The sequence below is a fragment of the Cavia porcellus genome, unplaced genomic scaffold (assembly GCF_034190915.1).
Source record: "Cavia porcellus strain 051 isolate PalLab524CR breed Dunkin Hartley unplaced genomic scaffold, mCavPor4.1 scaffold_38, whole genome shotgun sequence".
Classification (NCBI taxonomy): Eukaryota; Metazoa; Chordata; class Mammalia; order Rodentia; family Caviidae; genus Cavia; species Cavia porcellus.
In genome coordinates, this window is record NW_026947521.1 from 11,357,979 (window position 1) to 11,369,813 (window position 11,835).

The 11,835-nt window shown below is 40.7% G+C and overlaps 1 long non-coding RNA gene across 1 annotated transcript; it reads right to left on the bottom strand.

Annotated features, from left to right (window-relative positions):
- Nucleotides 1-740: 740 nt before the first annotated feature.
- LOC134474790 (uncharacterized) lies at nt 741-11,667 on the bottom strand. Its single transcript, XR_010045636.1, has 2 exons — nt 10,782-11,667; nt 741-8,422 (listed from the first exon to the last, which is right to left on the bottom strand). It is a non-coding gene; the product is annotated as an uncharacterized LOC134474790 (long non-coding RNA).
- Nucleotides 11,668-11,835: the final 168 nt, after the last annotated feature.

Here is an 11,835-nt window from a genome sequence, read left to right on the forward strand (position 1 = left end):
TTCTGTTATGTCACATTTGGTTTTACTCTCTTCCAAAAAAGCAATACGAACCGTGGGAGCAATGAAACCCAAAATGTGTAATAGTCACTGTACAAAAGAGAGGAAAAGAAAGTGCTCTAAACTATATAACTGCATGTATATTTAAATGTATAAGATAGAAAATGATATCACAGAGTTTTATTGGATCATTGAACAGAACTGTTTGCAGTATCATTGTTGGAATGTCCACTCTACAAGCTTTAATTTTGTGACTGGAACAATTATTTCTAAGATGGCAATATGTAATCCATTAACTAGTGATTTCCTACTGCGCATTTTTTTCTTCTGTAAATCTGTATCACTTGTACCCCTTCACTGTTTTTTTTTCTTTCTTTTCTTTTCTCCTTAAATAAAAATTAAAAAAAAAACAATAATTTAACTCTGCCAATTTTTGCCACTACTTTTCATGTTTCATTATTTTCATGGGGCTGTTTCTGTGATCTGGAAAGTCACCTCGATAGCAAAATTATCAGAATCCTGGTATTCTTTATTCTGAATATGGGATTTACTCCTTAATCTTGAATGATAACTTAGATGATGAGACAACCAGCTGTGTTTCCTTACAGTCATCTCAAGATATCCCAGTGTCTCCCGGGTGCTGTTACAAATCCCGCAACCCATCAGTTTTTCTGACTGGGTGTATTTTCCATGCAATGTGACCGGTGCAGCCCCCCAATGAGACAGGAGACCCTCTTGTGGGCGACAGTTAACTGCTGCTTTATTTACGTGGGCTCTGGTTTATATATTTGGCCGTGACCAATCACAGGCTGCCACGAGGAAGCAGGGCGGGAATGGGACGCAGGCTCTGGCTACTATATCCAGCTGTGGCCAATCAGGGGTTGCCACAGAGTCAGCACGGGGCGAATACGGAGTGAGCACGAGGTGCACACGGGTTGGCTAATTTAAAGAGGGACGTAGCGCATTGCGGAAGCTGGCATGGTCCTTAGTCCCGGGTGGGGTATGGTATGTTGAGCACCTGCGCCCAACACAATGTCCTCTCTCTGGTTTCAATTTACTTTTATTTATCTTGTTTTGGGGTCACTTTGTTTCCTGCACTTATCAAATTTTATCTTTCATAAATTTTGGAACATACAGGCCACATGTTCTATTCTTCTAAGACTTGGATTAGATTATGTTGGATATTCTCATTTGCCTTTCATGTTATTAAATTCCAATCATATTTTCCATCTGTCTATGCTGCTTTGTAGAAAATTTGTTAGATCAGTTCTATTTCCCAGTTCATAAATTTCTACATCAACTGTTTAACTTAATTTGCGGCTGCCCATTAGCTTATTTCAATATTTTTTATTTATGAAAAATTTTTCTTATGTGTTTCTTTTATAAAGTAACATCTTTTAATCCTGCTTAACTGTGTAATATTTTTGTTAATCCTTAATTTATTGCAGCCTGACAGTTTTGAGTCTGCTGTCTTCTGCTCACGACGGTTGTTTTCTCATCCTCAGTTCGAGGGGACCTTTGGAAGAGCCACACAGCCTTGGCTGACACCCGATCCCCTACAAGCAGCTCCAGTATGGCCACTGCCAGGTACCCTATAGCACCCCAGTCTGTGGATGCTTTAGTGCTAATGTGTTTGCTTCAAAGCTCTTGGTCAGCACAGGTATGGATTCCATAAACAAACTTACTGCAGAGGGCACTGGTTACACATTCTCAGCGGAGAGCTTTATCTTCATTCAAAATCCAGGCCAAATTTTGCACTTACAAACTCTGCAGTTCCCCATGCAAGTGGGAGTGCTTTTCCTTATTCACGGGACTCTCTATGGGACCCTAAGCTTTTTACTCGGAATCTCACAAGGCTCCATCACTCATCTCCTAAGTGTGAACTCCCAAGCCTTGGGAAGGGGAGGAGGCAAATGCTCCATCATCACCCTGGGCTGCAATCAATGTTTACTGAGACTCAATTTCCCCTTAACTTCAGTTCTCTTAAAGGAATTCTCTTACATCCTTTTGAGCTCAGCAACTCAAGAATGTTGTATTTCACCTAATATTTCTAGGTGCCTGATAAAACAACTACTTATAGGTATTTGGTCTTCTATACTATCATAAAAAGCTTACATTTCTGCTCCAAATGGTATGCTTATTTTTTAGTCAATGCTTAGTCTTATTTTACATTTCACTTACCATGTGTTTGACTCACACTGACGGACTCAAAGGATAGTATTGTCTTGATTGGAAATTCAGCTCTCTGATTAATCATGGCCCAAATAATAGCTACTTGGGGGAAATAAGCCAATGTTCTCTAGGATAAGCATGTGTGCACATAAATGTAAATCTCTAAAAATGTCTGAAGCCAACAGTAAAAGGCTGGCAGGTTGTATCTATCCCATTTTCCTACTCGAAGATACTTGGTATTGTTTGGAGTTCTACCATCCTCTCATGGTACTAAGTTAAATATTAATTTCTCTGCATCCCTAGTGACACCATTAGCTTTACTACTGATAGATTTAGACAGATAGATGATGTAATTTTTTTTTTTGTACTAGGGATTGAACTTGCGGCCTCATGCTTGCCAGGCAGGGGCTTATGCTGCCAAGCTAAATCCCTGGCCCTGGTGACATAATCTTGAATTGTGGAATTCAAGATCTAGCAGAGGATTCTGGGAAATGTTTTTTGGCTCCTAAAAAAAAAAAAAAAAAAAAAAGCAAAAGTGAGCATTCATTCTGCAGACTCATTCTTTCAAGACATACCTGTCTGCAATTCTCATAGCCATCTGAGAACATGGGAGACAGCCACCAAGCCGAGGACAGCAAAGACCGACTCTGACTCTCAAGACGGCAGTGGTGTGCGGATGCGTTAGCAAGCCAGAAAGCTGTCCTGATGTATCCTAGTCAGATGTGTTAGATAAGGAATCCTCTTATTACTTAAGCCAACCCTCCTACTGGCCCTTGAAAATATGGTGTAACAGATACATCATGGTGTAAACCTGGATGTCAGATGGGGTTAGCCTGGCTACCAGGCTTAACCAGATGGCTGGTGCAGTGGCCCGGGAAAACCCGGCACTTATTTACACCGTGAAGATGTATTTCCTGGCCTTAATATTAGAAAAACTCAGGTAACACAGCAGCCCACAGAAGAAGAAACCTTCCTATAGAAGAAAGACAGTAACTACGAGAAGTACAAGCCTCAAGAAACTACAGATATCTTTGCATGGCCTCATGAAAGTAGGTCAGATGAGCAGATCTGAATGCATGCATAACTAGACTCAAGAGATGTTTAAAGTTACATCCATGTTAGCTATAATTTGCTCTATCTTGTGTTCTTAAACTTAAAAATGGCCTGTCTCTGCTGGACGCTGCGCCTACAAAGAAGTAGTACAGTGTGATGGAAACCAAATGTGATTAGATCAGTCCCTGAGACTGTCTTTCCAAGTTATGAGCTGGGCAAATCCCTTCTACAAGCTCATTTGTTCATCTGCAAAGTGGAAATATTATTACCTGGCATATGAAATTGGTGTTAAGATGAAAAGAGATGGAGTATAACCTCAGAAATGTAGAGCTCTTTACTGTGTTACTGCAATGACCTGTCCCTTTCTGATTTGGTGAATCAATCCATGCAAATTAACCAGAAGGTTACTTTGCTCACCTTTATATAAAGCAACAGCTCCAACAAATTTCAAATGACAGGGTTGGTCTGCGCAGGGAAGATGGCTGACAGGCGATGCCGTATGGAGAGGCTACAGTGGCCTGGGGAGACCTGCAACCCCAAAAGGAGCCTGGATCCTCAGGACGACAGAGAAGGAAGAGAAGGACACCCCATCCTGCCCTGGCCCCAGCCTCAGCCACCCCTCAGGGGCCCCCAGGCACTCTCCTTCAGGACTCAGTTACTCCACTCTCCCAAGAGGGCAGGAAACAATCTCCTATGATTCGCCTTCTTTCTCAAAGGCTTTGTGTTAAAAATAAAATTAATAATAAAGAACATATATTTAACCCTATAGGAACACTGCAAGGAAGGGGAATAGAAAGCTCAAGAAGAATATTTCATGCTTTGAAAGTAACTGCGAGACTGGTCATTTTATCAATATTTGCAAAAATCCATGGGAGTCACAAAAGCGGATTTGGCTGAAAGGTCTTATTTCCAAATGAAGAAATAACCTAAGAAATAAAGGGATTTTCTCAGGGTGTTCTGACTTAAGTTTATAGTACCACAAAAATTCATCCTTTTACCCAAAGTGCTTAAATGGATACCTCAGTATTTCTGCATAAAGGCTGCAAAATTAATAAATTATGAAAAGAGACATTTTATGTAATAGGTTGAGACATTGTTACAAAAGTAGTGAGAAATGTAAAGTGTCTGAGAACTACTCTGTGTCAGTTGGTTCATATAACATGCAGACCAATGTACCATATCCTCAGAAGGACACAGATGATTTTTATTTTTTAATTTTTTTGTGTGGTACCAGGGAATGAACTCATGACCTCGCACTTGCCAGGCAGGCGTTTATGCCGTTGAGCTAAAAGACTTTAAAGTGGCAGGATGACTAGCAGTTACGTCTAATTAAGAATGGCTTAGATAGGTAGTGGTAAACTTACGGCACCCGTGCCGCAGCACGTTGTTCGTTACCAATGAAAGCTGTAACAGGTTTGCCATTCCTGGCTTAGGCAGAAGCAGGTGCAGATTTGAGACTACATGTTTGCTGAATGAATGGTAGAACATGGTCCTGCCCTTGAATTCTGTTTAGGACTATCCTTATATACAGGTTCACAAGAAAGCCACTCTCATTCGGCTCCAGTGATGTGGGTCTGAGTTGAACAGATGGAAGCCACATGAAAATACATGTATCCTAGCTGGGCACAGAGATACACGCCTGTAAACCCAGTACTCTAGGAGGTGATAGAGGAGAATTGCAAATTCCGGTCCATACTGGGCAACTCATCTTGTCTCAAAAATAAAAACGGCTGGGGGAACAATCCCAATATCACACACACACACACACACACACACACACACACGCACACACAGATGCACAAATATATATACTCTGAATATGAGGACCTCCCATCTATGAACTAGTACTGTAACTGTAGGACTTAAAGTACAACTGAAAGTCTCCCAAGTAAATTTTCACTAAGAAAAAGAAAAGTCATGTTAACTACAACTAATCCATCTAACGTAAAGTAACCATTAGTGCCTCTGGAAGGGCTGCCTTGTATTTCAGTACTGACAGCATTAATGTGAGGAAAAATGCAAAGGAGCCCCCAATCTAAAGTCGTAGGTGCCCAGCCATCACAGCTGGACAAACAGAATCTGCTCACCTTCCAGTAACGGCAGACATTACAGTCTGGCCCTGCAATGCCCCACAAAGGCACTAGGGGGAGGCACTGCAGACTAAGCCTTAGAGCCCAGCTGGAGGCGCAGCTCACAGAGGGCAAGCCCTCCAAGGGTGTATTGGAAGCCTGGCCCTTTTGCTTTCCTTTCTGCTTCGTGGCTGCCACAAAGTGACACTCAGCTCTATCTCATGCTCCCATCACGATATTCTGCTCTAGCCCAGGCCTAGGAAAATATAGTCAAGAAACCATGGACTGGACCCTCGGAACTATGCGCTAAAGTAAAGCTGTCCTCTTCAAGGATGATGTTCTCCGGTATTCATCACAGCAATGAAAGCTGTCTGACGCAATAGGGTACAAGATTTCTATTCTGTCAGCTCCACAGTAGCATGTTCTAGATCTCTGAATTTTAATCACAGGAATCTTCCACATGCGTGAAAGCAGCTGTTTCCTGCTGTCAAAAGTCCAGATATATTCAAATATCTCAGACCTTTCAGCTGCTCTAGAAGCTCCTCCAAGTACTGAATCCTTTACTTCAGAAGAAAAAAACAAAACCCCAAATCCCCTAACACCATCACATGATGACAGATTACTCCAATGACCAGCGTCTAGGAAATCATTACTGAAAAAGAACTCTAATGTTAATTATCTAACTCATGGCCTATTTTCTAAAACTATTTTTAAAAGCATGAATCACTCTGAATTGAACGAAACAGGGAAGATTTGATCAGAAAGAAATGTCAAAGTAGGTTAAGGCTTCCTAATAGCACTCCACTGGGAAAGGAAATGTGCCCTCTTCAATGTGCTGCTTAATTTAAGCCATCAATAACTACTTGCTTAACTAATTTGCAGTAATACCCTCGGGTGAAGCTAAAACTTTATAGCTTCTATTCAAATTGCCACCTTGGAACACCTGTTCATTTGTCACATTACTCTTCTCCATGTCAGGGATCATGCTTGAAAACACTGCTCCTTCAGCAGGTCCTAAGCAGCTGGGGTGGAACACATCCCCTGGGCACGTGGGTGTGCTTTCTCTGCTTCTGACAGCGGAATGCTCTAATGTTTTATGGTAGAACCCCATACGCCTGAGTCTACATTCTCAAACGATAAGCTGTAAGTCTTATGGCCCAAGTCTTTATTTCCTCATTTTTGCAACTCAAAGGCTACAAATGCTATTAAATTGTCACAGCAACATGAATCCTCCAGGGGGGAAAAATACTTTAAGGGCTGGTTTAGATTTGGAGTGTTATTACAGGAAGCGCTTATGTGTTAGGCTTAAAATATGTATGGGGAGAAAACAGAGAATTTTGCAATAGAAGTATAAAGTTCTTAAAAGAAATCCAGGAGATTCACACCAGTCAAGTTCCTTCCACTTTGGCCTAACTGTCCTTGCTTCTAGGAGGAGGGAGAAAGCTGGAGACAGAGAAGGGTATTGTTGACAGTAAGAGCTGAGGTAACTCATTTGGTCTACTGCTGCCCCATCTGCATGATCAGTTGTACAGTATAATTTAGGGATTGATGAATTTGTAAATGGTTGGAGGGTTAATTTTTAAGGCTTTGCTATAGTGTCTCACCGCTAACTCTGCCAATGTGAAACTGTGAAATCGGCTACAACCATTAAATAGGCACGGTTATTTATAAGAACGTATGATTTGGCCTTTGGGCTGTTCTTTGCCAGTCACCAGTAATATCTACTTAATAAAAATAATATTTTCAAAGGCACTATAAAAATAAAATGAAGTACAATGAGAAAAGACTTAAAAGATAGCAAAAGACGAAAGTGAGTTCTCTAAGAGAAAAATTGAGTATCAAGTGTTTTCTACATAAATAACCAAACCCAAAAACTAAACCTGAAATACATTTAGAAAGTTGTTTATCATGGAATTTAAGCCACAATCAGGAAACCTCAGGCATTAAGTGAATCTCAGCAGGGGCATCACCGGCAACGAGGAACGCAGTGGCAGCACCTCAGTACCCTGTCAATGTCGAGCATTTCAAACATGTCGCCAACACAACTGGCCAGCATCATCACAAGATGAAATACCAGCATGCTCAGAAAAGGGAAGGAAACTGTTGATTCTCATGGTTTCTCTCAGAGACTATGATTTTTCTAAAATTCCAAAGCAAACTAGTAAGAGAATTCTGAGGACATACAGCTCTATGAGGTCTGATCAAAGGTAAAGTTGTTACTTAAATTTTGAAATGTTTTATTACAGGAAAGGATACGTTGGCCTTAACCCACCTCAAGATACTGCCCTCTCCTTTAGAACACACCTACAACATCATCCTGGCACCTCCAGGAGCAGCGTTGTGTTTTAGAGGTTTTGAATTTTTGAATCTTGGAAGCTGGGTGGAAACACAAAATACCAGATTTGCTGTTTGAAGGAACCCACGACTGGCTACCTGAATGACACTGACCTGTGACTAGGGATGCTTCCAAGGGTAAATTCAGAGACGAGGCCGACTCATCCACTGGTGGCAGCACCCCAAGAGAAACACGTGCTCTGCAAGAGGACTCAGTTTCCTTCCAGAGCCCAGGAGCACAACGCCTGCTTCCACAGTGGGAGGAGTCAGTAGGGCACTGATTTTGAACCGAGGGCTTGGTCCCTTCGGGTTCTGACTGTGGGTGACCTCATACCCTTTAGGAATCCTGGCTCTCTCCAATACAAAGACAGTTCTTGTAGTTTGGGCAATAACAGCAACACTGTATTTTAAACAGCACTGGTTTCCATGGAGCTCTTTGAGAATTTATTTAAGCCCAGAACATTACTTTAGACCTGGCCACACTACAGAAACAAATAAGGAGCCCTAGTAAACATAAAGATGTCCAGGGAGCACTGGATTAAGACATTCAGAGCTTCAAAGCATCAAAACATGGCATCCCTTCTCATACGTAATTCAAAAATAGAAGCCACACGAATAGGCGGAACACAGTGGAAGGAGTCCAGGCCAGATGAGACTTTTCTTACAATGCTTGAGTGCACTCTTCTGATTTTTTGCTCTCTCTTGATTTTGAAATCAATTCTGCTGCTCTTCTAGACTTGGTGGGTGTGAGGCTGTGAGCTTCTTTGTCCAACTAAGGCAGCCTGAAGACTTGAAGTCTGAGCCCCAGGAGAAAAGACAGGAACCAAGAAACAGAGAAGATGAGAAGAAGGGAGTGAGGGAAAGGAGAGCAAGAGACCGGGGAAAAGCACCCCAGACTGCCCTGCAGTGTAAGGAGGTTCTGCACGGCCACTGGGGAGGCTGCAAGCCAAAGTGGATGGTCAGGAGTTGTGTATCCCAGAACAGGTCCATGGGTGCGCAGGGCCCGTGGGAAGCACCGGCTCAACGCCAGTGCAGCAACAGAATCCACGATGCGGCCCAGGCCCCCTCTCTGCAGCCCTACACAGGGGTCTGTGCCACAGACTTTGATGTGTCAAACGGCTCCAGAATAAAATTTCCTTGAATAGCATCCTTTAAAGTTAGATAAGTATTACTCTAACATAGTACTACTATAGAATTAGAAGGAAAGGGAAAGATGAAAATTAAATGTAACTTGAGTGTTTAACATAAACTCACAAGTTTGGACATCTGTAAAAACAATGCTTCAAATGTTTTATTTCTCGCAGAATTTATATCCAAGTAATGGACTTCAAAAGCATTTTTTAAGACACAACAGACTGAGGGCCAGGGATTTAGCTCAGTGGCACAAGTGCCTGTCTGGCAAGCACAAGGTCATGAGTTTGATCCCTGGTACCAAAAAAACAAAACAAAACAAAAAGCAAGAGATAACAACTCATAACATACAAGGGCCTCTCGATCAAACTGAAATACGACAGACCTTACTACCAACAGATTATTTCTTTTCCAGGGGATTAAATCAAATAAAAATATTACAAATATTAGAAATTCATTTCAAAGTCAACTAAGACAATGAGTTTACAATTTCTGTAATTTTTCTTAGTTCAATGTCCTGTACATCCATTTACAGAATATACTATCAGTGCAATATAATTTTTTAAATATTTAGGACACTGTAAATAGTTATGATTCGTAAGAAAATATAATCCATTTTAAATTCCTGATTAAGTTATTTTTAAAGGCACAAAACAATAGAACCTTTTTAAATAGAAACTTTTTAAGATAGAAGTTTTATATATATTACTTTCAGTCACAGAAACTGAGAAAGATGAGTGGTCAAAAGGCAGGGACATCAGAAACCAGAGCTCCAGGGCTTAGGCACTGCCCTCTGCTCTGCGACAGCGACAGCGACGCGGGGAGACCTGCAGTTTCACGGCTAGCCCTTAGGGCACTTGAGCAACGATAACAGACCCACCGTGGCACATTAACACAAACAAAGCAGTCCGGTTTCTCTGCATCTCCCTTTTACCACTGAGTCAGTAATTTGAAATAAACTCCACGTTCAACAGCAGCTGTAAATCTGCAGACCCACCCAAATGAAATACTTCTAAAATGTTTTTTAAGTTTGAAGAACGCGTCTCTGAGGAAAGATGCAGAAAGGATGGAAATATTTTGTCTTGCACTGATGCCCTTACACCTGCTCCTCAAAGCAAACATGTACATTCTTCCCAGTATTGCTATGTAACCCTGTGCTTTATATATAAAACAGTGGAAAGAGTTCACTCTCCAGTATTTAAAAAACATTTAGTACTAGAGGAGATGCTGAAATCAAAGGGGCAGAAGACATGGGGACCCTTTCAATCTGTAATTTCCATGGAAAAAAGTAAACACAAAGGACAATACTTTCATCTCTATCACACTTCCTGGTGAGAGGTTTTCAGAGTTTCAGTAACGGGAATAATAACACCATTAATACAAAGGTAAGTACAGAAACTATCATACTGGAATTATAAGTTTTAGGGTTTTTAAGGGATAAAAATGTATTTATAACACATACAATAACATGTTTCAAAGTGAAGTGAGCTATGAACTAAACAAAACATGAGGTATGTTTCTTACTAATTACATACTATGTAATTACAAGTTCCTTCATAGAAAATGAGGACAGGAAAGACATGGAAGTACTGTCATATACTTCAATTATATTAGCATTTATAAATGCCAAACGTTACGAAACATGGTTATTTTAGACATCTTTATTTTTACTGAAGTATTTTAACAATCACCTAAAACCTAAAAGGTGTTATTTCCAGAAATGGCTAACATCATAGCAAAATAAGTATTTATATGGAGTTTAAAAAAAAAAACTATGTTTTTAACTGTACCAAAAAAGGAAATACTAGTATGTCGGATTCCTCACTCTTGATAAACTAGTATTTCATTCTATATAATCTGTCAAAACATACAGTATTTGGTCATGGTGGTAAAAATTTGACTACTATAGTACCTCTACACATAGTAATAGTAATAATAACAAACATACTGCATAGCTAACTGCAGAACAGTCAGGAAATCCTAGTCTCCACCCATTTAGTGAAGGGAAAATTCACATTTGCTTACCTTCACTGAAATCTGAAGCACATTCTCATTCACAGTAGGAGGAAAAACAAAATCTTCAAATGGAAACTGCCAATCGAGATACATATGGGCGAGGAACTCCACTTCTTTAGACACAGCACTCGCCTGCCTCACAAAAGAAAACAAAAACAAGAGGCTGGAGATTTAGTTCAGTGGCAGAAGCACCTGCCTGGTAAGCATGAGGTTGTGAGTTCAGTCCCCGGAACCAAAAAAAAGAAACAACAAAAACATACAGACACTGATGGGAGCAAGTGTTCTCTCACCTGGGACACTCAGCTGGATGGCAGCAGCAGCACCCATTTAGTAAGCAACAAACTGCACTAAACAATGTACGTTTTCCATATATTTTAAGATCTAACAATACAGATTTTCCAAAGCCCTTGCAGAATTCAGAGAAGTGTAACTTTATTTTTTAACTGACCACATTCCTGAGAGGGAAATCACTTGATGCACATAAAGAGTGGGTTACGAAAATATTTTACTTGGAAAATTATTAATTGCTCTTTACTGTCAGTCATTTATGCCTACTACTCAAGAAAGAACACACAGGAAACGCCCCAAACCACGAAAGTTACTTCCACTCTGGCCCTGCTAACAAACAGCAGATCTGGAAACTTAATACTAACATACCCTCTATCACAGAGGAAGAATCTCAATTTACTCAACAGCATTAAGGAAAAAAAAAAACTAGAATCTTTACAGGACATTCATATTGATCTCTCAGGCTGTGACTCACGTCAAATACTGATATAACTATATTTACATTTAAGTTCCTGCTACAGAAGGCAAGTAAAGTGTAAGGACTGTTACTTCAACAAGTATGGAGGGTGGGAGAAAAACAAGGAAGACACAGTTTCTATCTGAGTCAGGAGGGAAGTAAACACATCAGTAAACAAGGACTATGGTGACAGAAGGTAGGGAAGCCCTCGGGCTGTGGGAGAGGGACAGATCGCACTGGCACAGGCAACATCAGCACTGATGGAAGGAAGGAAATGAAGCCCAGAGGAAGAGCGCAGTGACAAATATAGGGGCCTAA